Here is a 20924-nt window from a genome sequence, read left to right as displayed (position 1 = left end):
AGACTTTGGTCTCCCTGAAGATGGGTAAAAGAATAGTATATATCCAGATAAATGAGCAGAATATAATGTTTGGATGGATCACTGAACACTGTGGGTTTGATGTCTGATCAGGTCCACTGTGCTACTAATGCTTTTCTGTATCTGAACTTGGAAATACACATGTCAACTGAGGACTGTCTTCACTATTGTTCCTGTATCAAAGAGACTGTAGCCTTCAATGCTACACAGATCCAAACAAATACTTTACTTCAAATAACTGCTTTTAGACCAAGCCTTCATGAACAAGGTGATTAACAACAAATCCTGATCTGTCGCAGTTTGTATCGTTACACCCCTATCATTTACTCACCCTCATGTCCCTTTAAACCCATATGACTTACATTCTCCTGAAGAAGACAAAAATACGAATTTAGAAAAACCGATCAGGTTTAGCAGAATCAAAAGTGTAGGTTTAATGAAATCTTATAAATTTAAAAGACTTTATTCACATGGCTTAAATCAAAATTTAAAACTGCTCTGGCACACATTTCAGATTTTTATGTTGTATTCAAACCACCTGCACTACATATGAAAATGGGACTAGTTTGAAATAACACTAGACTGTGCTGAGATATTTAAAGAGATAGTTCTGACATTGTTCACTCACCATCTTGTCGCTTCAAACCTGTTTGACTTTCTTTCTTCTGTGGAGCATAAAAGATAATATTTTGAGAAATGTTTCAGTGGTTTTTTTTTTGCCAATTTAATGGATTTTAGTCTATATAATGGATATAATGGTAACCAAAACTGTTTGGCTATCAAAATTTTTCAAAATATCTTCCTTTGTGTTTTGTAGAAGAAATAAAGTCAAACAGGTTTGGGGCAGTGCTAGTAAATACATAAAAAGACACACACGTGCTGAAAATAAATACGAATGTGAATATGAAAATGAAAATGCAAAAGAATTTAAGTCATCAGGGCCCTCACTTGTTAAGCTCCAAAATCTCAGCAAATTTGCTTACTCAGAGACTAAACTGGACTACCCACAATTCTCTGATGTGAGTTGAATTTGACTGCTGCTCCAAATATCTGAGGCACCACATTACGCAAGAACAAAAATATAAAGAGGAGAAAACATGAAAAGAATTCTACAGAAAGACAGACAGGCACATTAGCTCTGTGCTTTCTCATCACAGCATGGCTAGCTTTGGGAGAGAAGGAGATTAAATTTAGGATAGACTGTTTTCTTTTTATGGGGAAGCGCTTGGCTCTCTCTCTCTCTCTCTGTCGCCTCCAAAGCCATTATGCTGATATTCATGCTATTTATTCCCCTGCCTGGTAACAGCTCTCAGAGGAGCTATGTTGGTCTTCGTAAAAATTAAGTGCTTTTGTCTGTTTATTGACCGTTTTAATAAAAACTCACATTTAAACTGTACTACTGACATGTAATCTTAGCCCACTGATTCTCTCTCTGAATCATAGTATTCTCTCTCTCTCTCTCTCTCTCTCTCTCTCTCAACACTTAGCCTGTCTGGCCCGGTTATACCCTTTGACAAATATACACACACACACACACACACACACACACACACACACACACACACACACACACACACTCACTTTGTTTGCACTGACCAATCAGCACCAGTGATTAACAGAGATATGGGTGTTTTTTAAATAGCCAATGCCAATATCTAGGAGAGCAGAATGGACGATGTCTGAAACAAAAAATATCAATTCTAGCAAATAAATGGTACACAAATATGCTGAATTTAAAATGTTCAATTTATTTATAAATGTTTAATTCACTATCAAATATCTGAACTACTATACATTTGCATTGTGCTGTGAAAGGACTTCCTCTCACAGTCTACTGGTTCTGTAATGTGAGATGTGTGTGTAGGCAGATGAGGGAGGAAATAAGGAGAGTCCCTGAGCTCTGCCGAGTTCCAGACAATGCAGTTTTTGGTACAAACATGTATACGTTGCATATGCATATCTTGGAATTTAAGCAACTGGGTTTGGCTCAATAACCTAGAAGGAAACTCTCTCAAAACATGCACACAATGCAAAAAACATGAACCATGTGTTTATTGGGGGTGCTTGCCAAGGCAGGAATCACTATTACTACTTCATATATTCGTTTTATTGTCCGAAACCCTAATGCTAAGTAATGAACTGTACTATTTGTAGGGCTGGACCCGAATATTCGAATATTCATTCGGTGGGTTGGTATTTCATTTGAAAATGTGACATTCGAATATTCGTTTTTTTTTTGTTTTAGTTTTTTTGCACACCTGGCATCCCCCTTGAAACGGTTCTCATTCGCACTTGAATATGTTTTACACTATAAAGTCTGGTGAAATATAATACTTAACATATAACTTCGTTATAGCTACTTAATAAATATATTTGCTTCTTCTTGGACTACTAAAAGTGTTCCTGCAACGGGAGTATTCTCTGGCTAGAGCGCATGAACAGCGGAGTTTTAATGGACAGAAGTGCATGTCTGAGCTTCTATTTTGGGTTAAGCTGCGTTGCTTTGACATTGTGGAAAACAGAATAATAAAAACAAAATGTATTATCCTTTTTACTCATTATTATCAATCTAAATTAATCTACTGCGAAATATAGGAGAAATTTAGTTTTTCTATATTTAAATTTTGTTTTTATTTATTTAAATTTTGTTTTTATTTATTTAAATTTCGTTTTTATTTATTTAAATCTACCCTACTTTGTCAGTGAGAAAAATATTAAAAATATTGCTTAAGTTAAAAGACCTGTACGTGTGTGTGTTTTATATCACTAGAGCAGTCCATTCTCGGAGCATAAGCCCTGAGGCGCGCCACTTCTTTATTTAAATCTACCCTACTTTGTTGTGTAGTTTATTAAAAGTTTATTAATTCTTAACGTGTCGCATCTCGCCTGTCTATCTATATTGCACCAAATACGACACTGCACTCCCTTGTGAAGTCGTTGATGAACGGAGGCTGTTCGGTTGTTTTGACGGGGGTGATGTATGTACGGTTTTGTTGGCGGGGGGGTTCTCACATGCGCTTCAAGAGGCACACACGCACATTTGCACACACACGCACATTTGCACACACACGTAAGGTCTCTCGCTCTCTCGCTCTCTGTCGTGGCTACACTTGGCTCGCAAGCTCTAGATTCCGGGAGATTTGAACTAATTTGCAGGCATCAGGGAGCCGCTATCAATATGCTGGAGACTCCTGGAGACTTGGGTTGTCTGAGACATAAGCCCCTTTCACACAGAGATTACGGAAAATACGTGGATAAAGTGACCCGGGATTTCACCCGGGTTCGTTTGATTTTGGATCATTCACACTGCCAGTGATTTTCCGGAATCAGAGAGTGTGTTCACACACAACCCGTAAAAAACTCGTAAAGACACGTGACATCGATGTGACATGTAATGTCTCAGCAGCGTCTATAGTTTGCTTATGAGCTGCAATTTCTCTCTCGAGAAACCACGCTTGTGCATTTTTTTCTCTGATTCGATCATAAACTAGCGCATTAGGCGTTAGAAGAAGGCGCACAGAAGGCGTTCTGGCAATTTCCCTGCAATTTCCGGGGGTCAACACGCTGTGTGAAACGGGCTATAGAGATTCCGAAGCTTCGAATATTCGATGTTCATTACTACCGAAGCTTGGAAGCTCAAAAAAAGGTATTCGGACCAGCCCTAACTATTTGTGCTGCAGAGATGAATGATTCGTCAAATTAGGGGTGTCACGATTCTCCAAATCCTCGATTCGATTAAATTTTCGATTCTAAGGTCACGGTTCGATTCTCGATTTTTACATTTACTTTTTTTAAAGCTGAAACCGGCCAATCAGGATGCTCTCTGTCTTACATGCGCTTTATGAGGCACACACGCAAGGTCTCTCCCTCTCTCCCTCTCTGCCGTGCGCGCGCTATACGGTTTGGAGCAGTTTTTTCTGTCTCGAATACACGCTCTTGCTCGCTCACTCTAGATTCCGGGAGATTTTAAATAATTTGCGTGCATCAGGGAGCCGCTATCAATATGCGGGAGACTTCCGGAACTTCCGCGAGACTTGGGATGTCTGCAAACTGTGGCTTTTTTGAAGCGCGAACGTTGTCAACATAACTCAATGGAAATCCAAAAAACGTCCACATGTGCAACTTCGATGAAGGAGGAGGGGGTTCAAGTTGTGTTGATGGGTCTCCTGCATCTGCAGTTGCCATGCTATCTTTTGAGTGGCTGTAGGTAACTTAGAGGAGGTTGACCATAGACTCGCAGCACTTCAACACGCGTGTTTTTTTCCGCTTGGCACGCCGACCGGACGTGACATGGAGGCGTGGCAGCATCGACGATTCCATTTTTTAATTCGAAGTTCGAGATTGTATCGATTTAATCGAAATCGTGACACCCTTACGTCAAATAGTGCAGCTTTCTGAGAAGTGTGCTATTCTAAGGAATAAAACCTATGATTTTCACCAGGGAGATAATAAAACTGGTTGGGAAAAAATCCCACAGACTTGCGTTGAAGGAGGGACCCAAACTATATCTAGGGACCAGAATATCAGAGACTTTGAAGTGGGCTCTTTCGACTTGTGCCAGTAAGCAACCACCTAGCAACCATACAGCAATGCTCTGCCAACCACCCAGAACACCCTAGCCTCATGCCGCGAATTTCTAAACAGGAAGACAGCACTAACATCTAGACAGCACTAACACTAACACTTTAGGGGTGTAACGATATTCAAACCAAACTGAAAAACCGCAGTACACCAAGTCAAGTCACCTTTATTTATATAGCGCTTTTACAATACAAATTGTTTCAAAGCAGCTTTACAGAGATAACAGGAAAGTAAAGTTGTAATAGTATTGTTAAATTCAAAATTAAATGTTAAATGTCCCCAACTAAGCAAGCCAAAAGCCAATGGCGAATGAAGGAGAAAAAAAAGCAGACAGTGGCAAGGAACCAAAACTCCATCAGGTGACAGAATGGAGAAAAAAAACCTTGGGAGAACCCAGGCTCAGTCGGGGGGCCAGTCCTCCTTTGGCCAACAAACGAACAGTGTATGATACCACCCACGGTATGTACCGCAATACTCTCATGGCGTAACGAATGCGCAGCCAACCCCTGCCCCTCGCAGCCCTGGCCCATTGTTAAGGTTGACCTCACTTCACCTTATTTCACAAAACTAATTTATCTTACTTGACATTTGATTAAATAGTAATTAGGGGTGTTATGGTACACATATAAGAAACAAAGTGTCATTTTTCAAATTATGTCCATTTTATCACGAAATTCAAACAATAAAAGCAGGAACACGCGCGGAGCACAAGTGAAAGCGATCATCTCTTCCTAATAAACATGAATGAACATCTGATGGTATATTGAAAGATACAGTACAACTTACTGAAACGTATTATATCTAGTGTTAGGGTTAATGTTAACTTGATGAAAAAACTGCCTGTGCCATGTGCTGTTTACATGTTTGCATATAAATTGTTATTTGAGTGATGATTATTATATTTAATAATAAATAGCAACTGAATTTAGGCTAATACTTTGTGCTCTGTTGTTAACCTTTAATATTATGGTAATGTGCAAGTAAGGGCTCCCTAAATAGCTTACAGCATTAGCAGAGATCATTTTTTTATCTTTAAGAAACTTTTAATTGTAACTGAATTAATTTAAAGACAGAGACACAATTTGTTCAGTAAACCACTGTTCAATAAAAAAAGCAAATTTATGTTTAGTTTTCTCCCCCCAATCTCCAATAATAAAAACTAAACATTGTTCTTTTGTAAAATAAAGAAAAGAAACAGGATGCCGCTTTCTACCATCTCAGTTTCCTTACCGTGAACTTTTTTGTGGAGCGTGTCACAAAAATTAACAGAAACTCATATAATACTACTTATCGCACAGTTTGTGTGAATCCTCATGTTCGGTTGTTTATACTGCTATTTTCACATGCAAAACTAAAACCTGGAAAACTATTATTGGTAATTTGTAATGGGTCACAGACTAGAATAAAACATAAAAAATGTTATGTAGTTCTAATTTAACAATCTTTTCGGTTAGCGTTTAATGAACGGTGAATGAGCGTTGGTTGTCGGTCAGGAAAAAAACTAAATGAACATCCCTAATAAGCACCACAGCTTTATATGTTGGAAGACATGCGCTAACCACAGCTGACCTTTTGCCATTTTTAATGACGTCAAAGTATAAAAACAAGACAATGAATGATTAAATTGGATAAGGTTAGGGTTGAAAGAAAGGTGAGGAGGCTAAGGAAGAAACTGATGCCATCCATCCTTTTATTCTTTCTCTTTCACTCTGTAAACAGAGAAGCTTGCCAGGCCACATTAGCACTCTCTCCACTTTCAGATTATCATAAAGGCAAATTACTCACAAACACTTTTCAGCAGAATTCAGAGGTCAGGTGCACAGAGAATCTACACAGGAAATTGGGCGGATGAATAGTGCATGGACAGATGATGAGAGTCCTCTAACTTGTCTTAAGTTGACTTTCTCACTCTCTTAATGTTCAGTGCGTTGTTCTACTGTGATTATATGGTTGGGAGTTTGGGAACGCAAAGCTATTTTAGACAATTACACACTCACTGAATGTTGAAAGTGTTACAAGCGCTCTCCTTTTCCCTCAGAAACACACACACACAAAACCTCACTTTCATACACATGCACTTACTTCCACTTTTAAAAGGGAATGTCCACATCATTTCAAGATCTTTCAATGCTCTATGTCCTGCATATGTTTGCATGTGTGTGTGAAAAGAAGAAATCATGCAGTTGAAAAATTATATACACTCCAGAAAATCCTTCTACACACAGCCTCTAGCCTTCCCACACATAAAAAAACACAAACACAAACCCATCCTGTAGGATACAAACTAATAGGAGAACGTCCTGGTTGCGTATGCAACCCACCGTTCCCTGAAGGAGGGAACGGAGGACGTAGTCGACGCGACTGAAATGGGATCACGCTAGGGAGCCTATCATCTTCGAGTACTATTGAACGAGCCAATGTAATTGGCGTGCGTGATTCGCATCACACACTCCGCCCCCGCGGCGCGGGTATAAATACGGAAGTGGGTGCACGCACTAGTTGCTTTTCGCTGAGGAGCCGAGAGTAACCCGGGGTCAGCGGTGGTCCAGCGGTAGTGGCAAGGGGACTACGTCCTCCGTTCCCTCCTTCAGGGAACGGTGGGTTGCATACGCAACCAGGACGTTCCCTTTCAGTCGATAACGTCGGACGTAGTCGACGCGACTGAAATGGGATCAACCATTGAACACGCCACTAACGCTGCCACCTTCCAGTGCCTAAACCAAAGCCTCCTGATGCCCCCGCAAACTTAAGGCGGGGAAGGACAGGGCTTAGGCCAGGGAAGTCACTGCTGTTCCTACAGGACCACTGGGAAAGCGTTCCCCGTACGTTGGAAGGAAGGGACGCTGCGGAAGCCACATCCAACCCGAGGGAGGAAATGTGGAGAATACCCATATGAACTGGGCGGAAACCGGGCAGTCTAACATATGGAATGTCACTGGGGTGGCTCCAGCCTAAGACGGGGGGAGACACACCGGACAGTGACGGCAGAGAGACTCTGCCGAGGGAAGACACGGGCTCACCGCAGGGAGCCGTATCGTGGAAGAATACACATATGGGGTCACCGAAGGGACCGCAACATATGGACCCAGCCTAACACAGGTTCCACACTGCTTACGAGTGGTAGGCCTAACACCAGACGTTCCGCACGTCCGACGTCGGAGGGGTGTGGAGGAACTCAACAGGGTTCAATTTTGAGGGAACTCAACTGGAGTAGAAAGGCGCACGTATCCAGTCCATAGGAGGGGAATGGCGCCGCAAGCCGACACTTGAACCGGGCTCACGGTGAAACTGGCTTCATGAGAAGGGAGCCCACGGGAAGCAGCGGTTCAACTAGGTGTCGTCCAGCCCCCAACTCTAGAATCTGTTTAGCAAAGTATATCGTCAACGCCCAGGCGGAGCACTTTACACTCATCATAGAGGAGCTCAACACCTAAGTGGACATGTTGCATCTCGGATCTTTGCCGAAATGAAGGCAAGCACTAAGTGCAACTTTGCATGGAAACAGCCTTCCCTCTCTGCTGAATTCCAACAGATATTTGAAGAGCTGGTCTGAGGTCTATGACTTGCATTCTGTACACGTCCAAGCGAATCGGACAGAGAAGCCAGGGCTGGATCTGCCTCCTCCAGGGCAGCGCTTGCAGGCTCACCACCTGCTCCTATTACGGGAGAGGTAGGAACCTTGGGCACAATCCGAGCCGGGGTCTCAGCTTGCGAGAGTTAGCCGGCCCAGACTCCAGGCACAATACGTTGACCGAAAGCGAGCAAGTCCCTACCCTCTAGTAGAGACCACGCGAGCAGGAGAACTGATATAACAGAATTTTTAACTCACTACCTGCAGTGGCTCAGGGGCGGTCTCTGCAGTGCAGTCGCACCAGGGACAAGGCCCAAGAGGATAAAGAGGGACACAAGGATTTACAAGACCTTGCTCCTCAGGAACCTGACGATCAGAACGTGCTTCTGCATACTTCTGCAACACGATGAGCGTCGTTTAAACACCGAGGCAACATCATTTTGAGGGTGATTTAGGAAAACAGCCTACTGCAACCCATTTTGCAGGAAAGAGAGCACTGAAGTGATCGAAAGCTTTCAGGATCTCCTCAGGGGAGAAGACGCACTCAACGACTAGGTTCCACTTCTAAAGGCGTAAGCACGCTACCCAATTCTAGGGGGTGCTCGCAGAAGTGATGGTAACTAACACATGTTCTTGTGATAGCCACCTGAACCTCCGCGTTCAGATGTAAGACCGCCCGGAATCTCCGGGGGAAGAACGCGTGTGCCATCGTGCCCCGTCCCCGAAAGAGTTTCCAGGGGAAGTCAGGAAGGCTGTTGAAGGGAACCAGGTCTAGTTGGGCCAATGAGGGGCAACTATGAAGACCTGTTCCTCTCCTGACATGGCACGTAGGTGCAAGTGACGGGCGCAAAAGACAGGAGCATTGCTCAACACAACATGTGAAGATCACTGGGCTTCAGGAGCATTTTCTGCTCAGCACTTGGGTGTGACAAGTTCACTGAGCTTCAGGAGCATTACTGCTCAACACCTGAGTGTGATAAACTCACTGAGCTTCAGGAGCATTTCTGCTCAACACTTGAGTGCGAGGAACCTCACTGAGCGACAGGAGCATTTCTGCTCAGCACTTGAGTGTGACAAGTTCACTGAGCTTCAGGAGCATTACTGCTCAACACCTGAGTGTGATAAACTCACTGAGCTTCAGGAGCATTTCTGCTCAACACTTGAGTGCGAGGAACTTCACTGAGCACCAGGAGCATTTCTGCTCAGCACTGCGTGTGATGAATTCACTGAGCTACCTGTGATGGACTCACTGAGCTACAGGAGCATTGCTGCTCAACACCAGAGTGCGATGAAACTTCACTGAGTTTCAGGAGCAAATCTGCTCAACATGAAGAGTGATGATTTCACTGACTTGCAGGCGCAAGGCGACCATGAGTCGCAGTCACTTTTAGAAGGCTCACTGGGGTTAAACGCATTTTTGCGGGCCGCTGAGTCCCAGTGTTTGTCCAAGGGTAGTCCGCTCGGTTTACCCAAACACTGGCGGAAAAATAAAACCGGGGGGGCAACTGAGCGGCCCCGGAATGGTCATGACCCAGCCGGACCCAGGGGATGGAGTGTCCACTTGCCCTGGCTATAACTGTCGTGAGGCTCGATGGCGGCACGATTGAGTAAGCGGGAGGAGTGGAATAAGGCGCCCTCAGAAGCGTCTGACTCCAAGGAGGAGGTGACGGGTGAGTTTGTGACATGCAGGGGAAGCTTGCGCAACGGTCGCAATGTCTAACAACTCGAGGCACGAATGCCCGTGTAGTCGGGGGTCGCCCAGGCCCCCGTTAAAACACGCCCTTTGTACATGGCCGCTCTGTTGAAGAGGGTTTGGCAGCAGACCGGGATGAACTATAGTCACACAGGGTGAGCTGCTCTGCCACGGTCACCTCGGGACTCGATCGTGAAGCTAGCGCTGAAGCGGTCACATATGGAGGGAGCCAAAGGCTGCGACTACCATATACCCCAGGAGCCTCTGAAAGTTCTTTCAGTGGGACCCTTTCTCACTTCAACACCAGCTGAACACATTCTCATTGGAGAGACATGTTGGACCGAGTACCTCTCCAAAACTAGAAAAGAGATACTCAGCCCGTGGGCGAGATTACTCTCTTCCAGTTGACCTGAAGACCCAACGGGCTCTGGAGCACTCGAGGGGAAGGACACTGTACTGATACTCCACCCTTAGACGCAACACACAGGATGGCCTGCGGTGCGGGAGGTAGAGATCTGAAGCACATGTCTTTCAGGTCAAAGCTGCAGACCAATCTTGGGCCAAGATGGTCACGACCCACCACCTAGTAGCACGAAGAACGAGTTTACAACTGGCCTTCGTACCGGCTGGAGGAGCGGCTATAACAAATCCTTCGCCAGCAGGATAAGATAAGCACGCACAAGTCAGGAGCACTGCTCAACACTCGGTGTGATGAATATCACTGAATTTTCAGGAGCACGTCTGCTCAACACCTAATGTGATGACTATCACTGACTTGAGCGGGGTAGCCGAGCCTGAGGTGGGGCAGCAAAGTAGAGAGAGTGGTGTTAGTGTGCTGTGCAACACTTACCTGTCTCCACAAGCGGCAGGGGGCGCGTGAGAAGGCGGATGACCGGGTCCTCGAACGCACCAAGCTGCCTGCTGGCGACCAAGGGGGAGCTGAGGGGTGTAAGGCTATACAGGGTCACACCCGCCAGACTGGCCCTCTTGGGACCCAGGAACAGATGAAATTGCTCTCTCTTTGAAGTGTGGGTACCGCTTGCTCCGCTTTTTTTTTTTTTTTTTTTAGGGAGCCAGCGGCGGAACAGACACACACACAAACAAAGGCTCACCCGGCCCTCACCCGGGGGGAGGGAGTGAACGTGCCACTCCAAGAGCATCTCATCCATTCCTGGGCGGCCCGCTCCGGAATGCTTTCGCTGTCGCTTGCCACCTGGCTTGGCAGCGCCTGGAGCGGGCTGGGCGTCTCTACTGCGGCCGGCTCCCTGCTGAGGCCTGGGTGGAGGCTGCTGCGGAGGGCCAGCAGGAGCGGCGGCCGGAGAACGCCCACGGCGACGAGCAGGCGGAGGAGCTGCCACCGGCGGCGGGTGGAGGCAGCAGCTGGCCACCGGGGCAGGATGTGCCGGATGACCTCCGTCTGCGCTTGAGCGGCAGAGAACTGTTTGATGCAGTTCTCCACCGCGTCGCCGACCAGCCCAACCTGGGAAATTGGGGAGACCAGGAACCGAACCTTGTCCGCATCCGCCATACCAACCAGGCTGAGCCAACGAAGGCGCTACTGGACCACCAAGGTGGACATCGCCAGACCGATCACGCACGCTACGACACCCGTACCCCGGAGGGTGAGGTCGGATGCAGTGCGGTGCTCACCTATGAGCGCACGGTCTGGATTACCCTCGTGCATGCCATGGGTGCCCTAGCCTGCAGCAACGCCATGGCACGCAAGAGGAAGGGGCTTGCCCACAGGCTTTGTAAGCTCTGCCCGTCGGAACGGACGAAACTCACAGGCCTTAGGGGGGAGACGAGGATCCCCCCAAAAGGCAGCGGCCGCCGGACACAGGTGCACCTGTGTCGACAGACCGCTCCAATGGAGGGACACCTCGCAACCCTTCACCGTTCCTCCATCAAGGGTAATGAGGGGGAAAAGCTATTCAGGCAGTTTCTGGCAGAGAAAGATGCTGTTCACCACCTGATAAGCTCTCCATGCATTTCGGGAAAGAAAGGCACTGGGGCGGCGAGCTGAGAACCAGCGCGGCCCGCCCCAAGATACCAAACTCCAGATTCCAACCGAGACTGAACGGGACACGGTGGAGGTTCCACTCGAGCCCGGCAGCCTCGGCGGCCTGTTTCAGCATAGCTGATAATTCTGGATCCGGCTCGGGCAACATTGAACTCCCGGAGGGAGACAATGCAGCCGAGTCATCATCTCCAGAAGTCAGCTCACCCTCTGATGCTGCAATCGGCGTCCTGTCCTCCAGGGGAGCCCCGAGTGAAACCGCTGGCCCACCCATTACAGATGGACCAGCAGAAAACACAGGAGGCTCCAGTGGTTGCAGTGGAAGGGAGGAGTGAGGAGCCCACAGGGAATGGTTACCGGGCGGGACATCCAACACTATCCTCCGGTCACCCATCCCACACAGCACCCGAGGGTGGGGCATGGTAATGGGGACTCGCTCTCCGCGAACGAAGGCGAGTCTCGCCCTCAACACTGCGACAGTCATGTTCCCACAGTGAAAACATGAGCTGTCCACAAAAGCTGTCTCAGCGTGCTGTAAGCCAAACACGTGACACAACAGTTGTGACCATCAGAGAGAGACAGGGAACGACCGCACCCAGAAACGCACGGGCGGAATGACATCTTGAAAAAGACGCAAACGCACCCGTGTTGCTCTTTCAGAAATTAGGACCGTCACCAGTGCCGGAGCACACAGGGAAATGACCGCGGCAACACTGAACAGAGAACTGAAACAGTGAAGCACTCACTTTTCCGCCCTCTAACCAGCCATCAACACACACACAAACATTTAGAAATTTGTTGCTGTTAAAACAGCAGTTGAGAGCTCAAAGCTCGCGATCACCGCTGCACTCGCGCTGTAGAACACCAGCACTGGGAGAGTCTTCCTGAAGAACACCGACACACTCGCTCGTTGTAGACAACAGCACTCTCAGAGACATCAAACGATCGGCTCCGAAGCGAAAGGCAACTAGTGCGTGCACCCACTTCCGTATTTATACCCGCGCCGCGGGGGCGGAGTGTGTGATGCGAATCACGCACGCCAATTACATTGGCTCGTTCAATAGTACTCGAAGATGATAGGCTCCCTAGCGTGATCCCATTTCAGTCGCGTCGACTACGTCCGACGTTATCGACTGAAAGGGAACCTTTGTGTGTATGTAGTTCTTTCAGAACAGTTTGGAAAGAAACTTGGATTAGTTTAAACCTGTAAAGCACAAGAAGCAATAATCATTTTATCCATGATGAGAGAAAGTGAAAAAGGAAAACCAGAGAGGGCGATTCTCTTCGTGTTCAGGCTTCAGAGAAGAGAGTGGCAGCTCAAAACTAAAAGATTTTCACTCTGATCTATAGAGACGTGATTGAGTCCTGAACAATGATTTTCTCTCTTTCTCAATTTCCCTCACTCTCTTTTCCCTCCCTCTTGAGAGAAACCCATACAGAATTATCTTGTCTGCTTGTAGGGATACTTATAGGTTAAGCCCTGGGCTAAACGACACTCTACCGCACAGTTCTGGACCTCCTTTCTGTCCTAACAAGAGAGAACAGGTTTAACAAAGGGAAAGATCAGAGACAGGTAGAAGACAGAATACAGCAAAATTGAGAGGGAGTGCATGCAGAAGAGCTGTATGACAGCAAAAAGTCAGGTAGAGAGGGAGAAGGGGGGATGAAAAAAGAGAGGTAGGCAGAAGAGTAAAGGCACACAGAGCATTTGACTGCAAGTGGAACTCTGTGGTAATAAAACCAACTCTCCTTCCCTGATTTCTCTCTCTCTCTCTCTCTCTCTCTCTCTCTCTCTCTCTCTCTCTCTCTCTCTCTCTCTCTCTCTACCATCCTTAATTACCTCTCTCAGGAATGGCAAACGAGTAAACAGCACTTAAACAGCCAGCTGGGAGAGATAGAGAAAGATATGGAGAGCGGAAAGAACTCTGTGCAGTATAACAACCCGTGGATTGAAGAGAGGAGTCCGTAAGCGTATGGTGACATTACAAGAGTGACCAAAAACAAAACATCAGCGCAACAATAAAACCTATTTTAGGGGCCAATTAGATTTAGAAATACAAAAAAAAACAGTAATATTGTTAAAGTACATTATCATAAGTGCTTTGCTTGTTACATATACGTGCAACATTTCAGCCTTAAATAAATTATGTTAGCTATATTATGTTCATTACCTGTCTAGCAATGCAATTTTTGCTGAAATATAATAAAATAATGGTTTGTATTTTAAAAAACATCTATCGCTTGATGTTAGGTGCATTGAGTTGGCTCATGTGGTTTAAGTTTGGCGCATCAGAACGTCTCAGGTTACTATTGTAACCATAGTTCCCTGAGAACAGGGAACGAGACGATGCGTCCATCGACGCCATGGGAACGCCCCCAGCGTGACTGCGTCTGAAGCATCTATGTCAACTAGTCCAATGGAAAGAATGAGCGTCACGGGCGGGTGACGTCATGACCAGGATATGATAAAAGCACATCCGGTGCAAACCGGCATTAGCTTCGAAAATTGCCGAAGCAAGCCGATCACAGGGATGCAGGAAGTATGGCAGGGTGACGCATCGTCTCGTTCCCTGTTCTCAGGGAACTATGGTTACAATAGTAACCTGAGACGTTCCCTTACGAAGGGAACTCAACGATGCGTCCATCGACGCCATGGGAACGAGAATACCCAAAGCGCCAGAATTCCAAGTACCTGAGTGTCAGTCTGTTGTAACTAAGCACTAAGCACCTGAGAACCTGGGGCAGCATCCAGGTCCAAGCTGTAAAACCTCATGAATGTGAGCGGTGAGGACCAGCCCGCCGCATCACAAACGTCTTGGAGAGAACTCCAGATAATACGCTTAGAAGCCATACTCCTAGTGGAATGAGCCCTGACCACCAAATGGTTGGCCAGAAGACTCACAAGCAAGAAGAATAGTCTCGACTATCTATATGCTCAATAGGTTGGATTTTCTCGACAGAGAAGTTCGATGAACATAAGTGTCCAGTGCTCGCACTGGCACAAGAGGTTCAGCTTTTCCTGGTCCGAACAATGGGGGAGGACAGAAACCTGCAGCACAATAGGCCTCGGAATAATGGTAGGCACCTTTGGAACATATCCATGTTTCGGGTAAGATTGCCTTGGCCATCCCGGTGCACTCAAGGCAGGTGGGGACCGAAAGGGCCTGAAGGTCTGACTCTTATAGGGACGAAATAGCTAGCAGAAAATAGTCTTAAAAGAAAGGAACTTCTCTGAGACCAAATCTAAGGGCTCGAAGGGAGCCCCAGATAGGCCTTCTAGAACTATTGCAAGGTCCCAAGCCAGCACCTTAGTGCAAGTTGCATGCCTCAGCCTCAAAGTGCCACGAAGGAAACGAGTGATCAGGGGGTCTCGACCCAAAAATGTACTACCCACCAGGGCGTGGAAAGCCGCAATGGCCGCCACACATATTATACCTTAAGCGTGGAAGGACATAGACCTGATACAAAGCGTTCTTGCAGAAACTCGAATACTGTGTTTACTGAACAGTTAACCGGATCCCACTGACGCTGGTAACACCAAGAAGTGAAAAACTCTCGAAATAGTGAATATAGTTTCCTCGTAGCGGGAGCTCTGGAGCTTAGAATGGTCTAAACAACCTCGGTTGAGAGACCACTCTCTATGAGTTGGGCCCCCTCAGAGGCCAAACCCACAGTTCCCAAATCCCCTGCCGGGGGTGCAATATTGCATCCCCTGCCTGAGACAGAAGGTCTCTCCTGATCGGGACCTCCAAGGGAGGTCCGTCGAGGAGAAAAATTAGGTCCGCAAACCAAATTCAGCTCGGCCAGGGTGGTGCTACTAAATAGGCTTATTCCATCCTGGCGGATTCACTCCAGAACTCCTGGGAGCAGAGCAACGGAGGGAAATGCGTACAGACGTAGCCTCGACCACGTCTGCACCATAGCATCCAGCCCCGAGGGGACTGGTTGAGTGAGGGATAACCAGAGTGGACAGTGCGTCGTATGCTGAGACGAGAACAAATCCACTTCTGCCTGGCCGTAAAACTCCCATATTTGCTCCACCGCCTCGGGGTGGAGTCCCCTGGCCTCAGCCCCTGCCTCGACAGGGTGTCTGCTCCAATATTCTGGCCCCCCCCGGAATATACACTGCCCTCAGACAGCGTAATTTCTTGAGGGACCAAAATAAGAGGCCACCAACGTGTTGTCTGTGGGTCAAGAACCAGAGTTTCCTCCATATAACCAAGGCGCGGGGATACTGCCGCGTGATCTTGATCGTAAGGAGTGGGTTTCCCCTCAGGGAGAACCCTCTGGTCCTGAGCCACCTCTGTAAAGGTCTCACGTACAGCAGGTCAAAGGGTATCACATTGGACGCTGCTGCCCTGAGGCCTAACAGTCACTGTTCCAGAACAACACATGATGGCCCCTCAGGTCTGGGAGGAGATGTCTCAACGCATTGAAGACGACCATCATCTCTAGGCAATTCATGTGCCAAGAGAGATGATGACTCCTCCACAAGCCCTGAGCTGAGCGGCCTTCCAATACCGCTCCCCAGCCGGTGAGGGAAGCATCTGTCGATATCACAACTCGATGGCAAAGAGCTCCCAACACCGGACCCTGGGTTAAGAACCAGTGTTTCCTCCATATAACCAAGGTGCGGAGACACCGCCGCGTGATCTTGATCATACGAAGTGGGTTTCCCCTCGGGGAGAACCCTCTGGTCCTGAGCCACCACTGTAAAGGTCTCATGTACAGCAGGCCAAAAGTTATCCCGTTGAACGCTGCTGTCACAAGACCCAACAGTCTCTCTAACTGTTTTACAGTGCGTGACTGGCCTAGCCTCAGCTCTTTCGTGGCTGTTAGGATAGCAGCTACACGAACGGGCGACAGAGTGGCCCGCATCGTCACTGAATCCCATACCACACCAAGGAAAGTGGTTCTCTGTACTGGAGAAAGCACACTCTTCTTGGCATTGAGCCTCAACCCCAACATCTGCATAGGAGCGAGAACGACACCTCGGTGCCGAACCGCTAACTGTTCATCTATGCAATTCAGAATGCATATGCACTGCAGCCTGGCGGGGCCAGAGCTGCGTCTACACGCTTCGTGAATGTGCGGGGTGATAGAGCTAGACCGAAAGGAAGTGCCTGATACTGGTGTTCTTTGCCCCAAAGAAAACCTCAGGAACCTCCTGTGCTGAGGGAGGATGGAGATATGGAAGTATGCGTCTTTTAGATCTATCGTGACAAACCAGTCCTCGGATCTGATTTGAGTCACGATCTGTTTGAGTGTCAGCATTTTGGAATTGAGTTCCAGCACCAAACACTCCAACAGACGAAGATCTAGTATGTGACGCAGCTCTCCATCCTTTTTTGGAACAATGAGATAACGACTGTAAAGACCCGACGCAATGTCGGGTGAGTACACCTGCTCTATAGCTTCCTTTGCTAACAGGGCTTTACCTCTTGCTCCATTACCAGAGCCTGCTCGGGATGCACCACTGTGGGCAGCACCCCGTTGTAACGAGGAGGACGAGAACCAAACTGGATTCTGTATCCTTTCTCTACAATCTGCAGGACCCAATGAGAAATATTCGGCAGAAGCTTCCACGCTGCCAGAAAATTTACTAAGGGAACCAGCCTCTCGAGGCTGGTCTCTGGTGTTATCGAGACAGCCAATTCCGGAGCCTGAAACATAATGGCAGGAACTACCTGAACTGGCCGCTCTAAGGCCCCCCTCAGAGGGCGCGAAACCGATGCTGTGCCGCAGCATAGCATCAGCGACTCGCTGGAGACCGCTGCGCCCTGAAGCACCGAGGGTGGCAGGGTTGGCAGAACGGTCTCGTGAGGACCCCGAAATGGAACGGGCACCGTAAAATGAGGTGTACACCGCTCCACTTCGGTCGGGGCTGTCCTCACAGGCCTGATGCGTGAACATCAGGACCTTTTTTTCTTTTGAGCCGCAGCCTTCTCAGCGTGAAGAACGGTCCTCGGATCCGGCTTCTGCTTTGAAGGCTTTGGCTGCTGTGTTGTGTATGAGAAACTAGACGGCTGGAGCTGCTCACGCCCAGCAGCCCCAGGGGGTTGGACATAGCGAGGGAGAGATTATCTTGTATCTTTCTCTATGATTCCCATCAAATTGAGCCAGAGGTGTCTCTCAGTGACCACAAGGGCTGCCATCCCTGAGAGATAAATCTGTGGCCCGACGGAGTTCTCAAACCCCATCGGGCCAAACTCCCTCACTTCTGTCCAAATACCGCAGCAGGTCAGCCTGATATGCTTGTAGCACTGCTATGGTGTGCAAGCAGGCCCATGCTAGACCCACTGCCATATATGCTTTTCCCACTAGATTAAAAAATAGTTTTCTTTAATGGTTTAGTGAGAGAAGCCGACGCCTTCAGGTACAATACTGAACCGGGAGACAGATAGCTCGCAAGCGTCTGTTCTACCCGGGGTATTGCCCCATAGCCATACCCTCTTAACCCCCAAATATCTGAATATACATGAATGTGGGGGCTAAAAGACAAGAGGAGTAAGGCTTTTTCCATGATCTAGACAGCTCGCTGTGCAGATCGGGAAAAATGGAAGGCCCCGTGATGGAGGTGGAAAAATAGAGGGAAGGAAACTCGTTAAATTTATTTTATTTTTAGGACGAGTGCCCCCTTATTTCTGCTGGCCATAAATATTTAATTTATCTACAGCCTTAGTAAACACTTCCACCAGCTTATTATTTTTTATATATATTTTTTATATATATTCACTTTATTTTATATATAATATATAAACTATCATATATATATATATATAGGCTATATATATTTCTCATACGCTGGGGAAAGAGATGGCAAATTCACTTCCCCCATGATTGTGTCACTTTCAATGCCCAGCACATCTACCTCCTCGGAGGTAGAGCACTGAAGCATTGATTTCTCTCTCTCCCCGGGCGGAAGAGACCGCAGCGCGGGCTTCCGAGACCGGCGAGAGAGCACTGGATCCCTCGTGGAAAGGGAGGAGATAAGATCCGCGGACCCGTCTCCAACCCCGTAAAGAGATCCTATTCGCGATCCACAGGAATGCATTCTCCGCGCTGCCTCGGCAGACGCGGGACCTGTCACCCTGAGAATTGCGAGCCCGGCCACTTTCCTCGGAAAGTGACAGGCGGGAGCGGAGCATGCGAAGCGAAAGCTTCTCACAATGTTGGCAATCAGCCCCCTCGGAGGCTGATACCGCATGCTCTACTCCCAAACCCATCACACAAAGCTCGTGTGTGTCCCTACTCGTTAAATAGCGCGAGCAGGGAGAACACAGAGTTGTGCAATTGTTTAGTTTCCATAAATATATATATATCAGACAGACAACAGTAAATATAACAGACAGTTTGACACAGATCGCTTGCTGAGGCAACAGAAGCTAATGCCGGTTTGCACCGGATGTGCTTTTATCATATCCTGGTCATGACGTCACCCGCCCGTGACGCTCATTCTTTCCATTGGACTAGTTGACATAGATGCTTCAGACGCAGTCACGCTGGGGGCGTTCCCATGGCGTCGATGGACGCATCGTTGAGTTCCCTTCGTAAGGGAACTTCCGTTAAGGGAACAAAGTGAGCATCGATGCTCCCTGGTTTTCATGGTGCATTGTGGGACTTTTTAGGGAGCAAAAAATTTTGCGATTGAGAAATCCCTAAAAATGGCCAACTCCCTGATCAGTGCCCTCCTGACTACTGAACTAGGGAGCTGATTGAGACGCACCCAGTGTCACATGATCCTTCAGAAATCATTTTGCTGATTTGGTAAAGCTCCAGCATTCCCCTTCTCCACTATGACAAATGTTTTTAATATTTAAAAATAAAAATGTATATACATAAAATACTTTAAAATAAATAAAATTTAATCATTTTAAATAGGAACTAAAAAAAACACAAAACTAAAAAGCTAGTTAATAAAGGTAATCTGGAGTGAAAAAAGAAACATTATTAGGAGCCTACAGTAAGTTTGTTTTGAAAATTTGTGGGACACTTTATAAACCCTATCAGCTGGCCTTGTGAATATTAATTGGGTGAATTATTTGATTTGCAGAAAGGTAGGTAAGTGGACGCTAGGCTAGCTATAGCAGAATAATTGCTTAAGCATTCAATCAGTCCTCTTACAGATGCAACTGGTTCAAACCAAGGTCAAGCAAAACAAAACTCTTAAAATATGACAAGGTGATCATTTCACAAGGTTTATATTATACGCTGCTTTGTACTTTTAAACAATGGCAGTCTATTTACTTGGCTACGTAACAATAACTGGCTTTGTACAATCACTCCTAACACGTTAGCAGAGCCACTTAAAGCATCGGTACTTTAAAGAGGTACCAACAGCAGAATTCTGAGTGAAAGCAAATATCACAGCTCTCTTTTACTGCACTTACATAAAGTTCCCCAAAGATTACAAACCTCTCTGCCTCCAAAAGCAGAAGCTGGAGAAGAGAGAGCAGAGGAACGAGGGAAAGGTAAGTGCTGTAGGTTTGTCTTATCAGGGGAAAGCAGGCAGGGATATCTCTGAGGCCTCGGGGTGAAACGAAAAACGCTGCTGCCATTTCACCCACAGAAAGTGAGAGAGAGGGGGAGTGAGAAAGGATAAGAGGGGGGCAAAGAGACAGATGGGTTGTGGCAAACACAAGCAGTGCCCGCTGTACCCTCTCCAATGCCCCTCTGCCATAATGAATAACATTATGGCTGCATGAAATGTCACCGGTCCCACCCCACACCCCCTCAACCCCAACTCTCAAGACGAATGGAGCCTCAAAATGTCAGATGTGCATCAATATCATTGTGAGCGTGTGTGTCCATGTGATGCATGGACGTAGGCGTTAGCCGAGGTGCTTTATTATAGACACACGGATGTGACTATCTCAGGGATCGGTACAGTCAGAAATGCTAAAAGTTTATCACAAATGTCCATGATGGCACAAATTATGCTTTACAATCTCCATGATATTTATAATCATCAACCGCTGCATGAAACACGCCCAAGCTTAATGTCAGTGTTCACAACATCAAAAGGTAATTTTGAGGAAGAGTGT

At 47.1% G+C, this 20924-nt stretch overlaps 1 protein-coding gene across 1 annotated transcript in view; it reads right to left on the bottom strand.

The window, feature by feature from the left end:
* LOC143749079 (transmembrane protein 132C) overlaps positions 1-20924 on the bottom strand; it is a 381695-nt gene that overhangs the window by 354413 nt on the left and 6358 nt on the right. The gene's annotated exons all lie outside the window — the stretch shown is intronic.

The sequence above is a fragment of the Siphateles boraxobius genome, unplaced genomic scaffold (genome assembly GCF_051911475.1).
Source record: "Siphateles boraxobius isolate OS27281-9 unplaced genomic scaffold, OSU_SipBor_1 24, whole genome shotgun sequence".
Lineage (NCBI taxonomy): Eukaryota > Metazoa > Chordata > Actinopteri > Cypriniformes > Leuciscidae > Siphateles > Siphateles boraxobius.
Note: the sequence above shows the minus strand (reverse complement) of the source record. Positions and strands in the feature narration are given on the sequence as shown.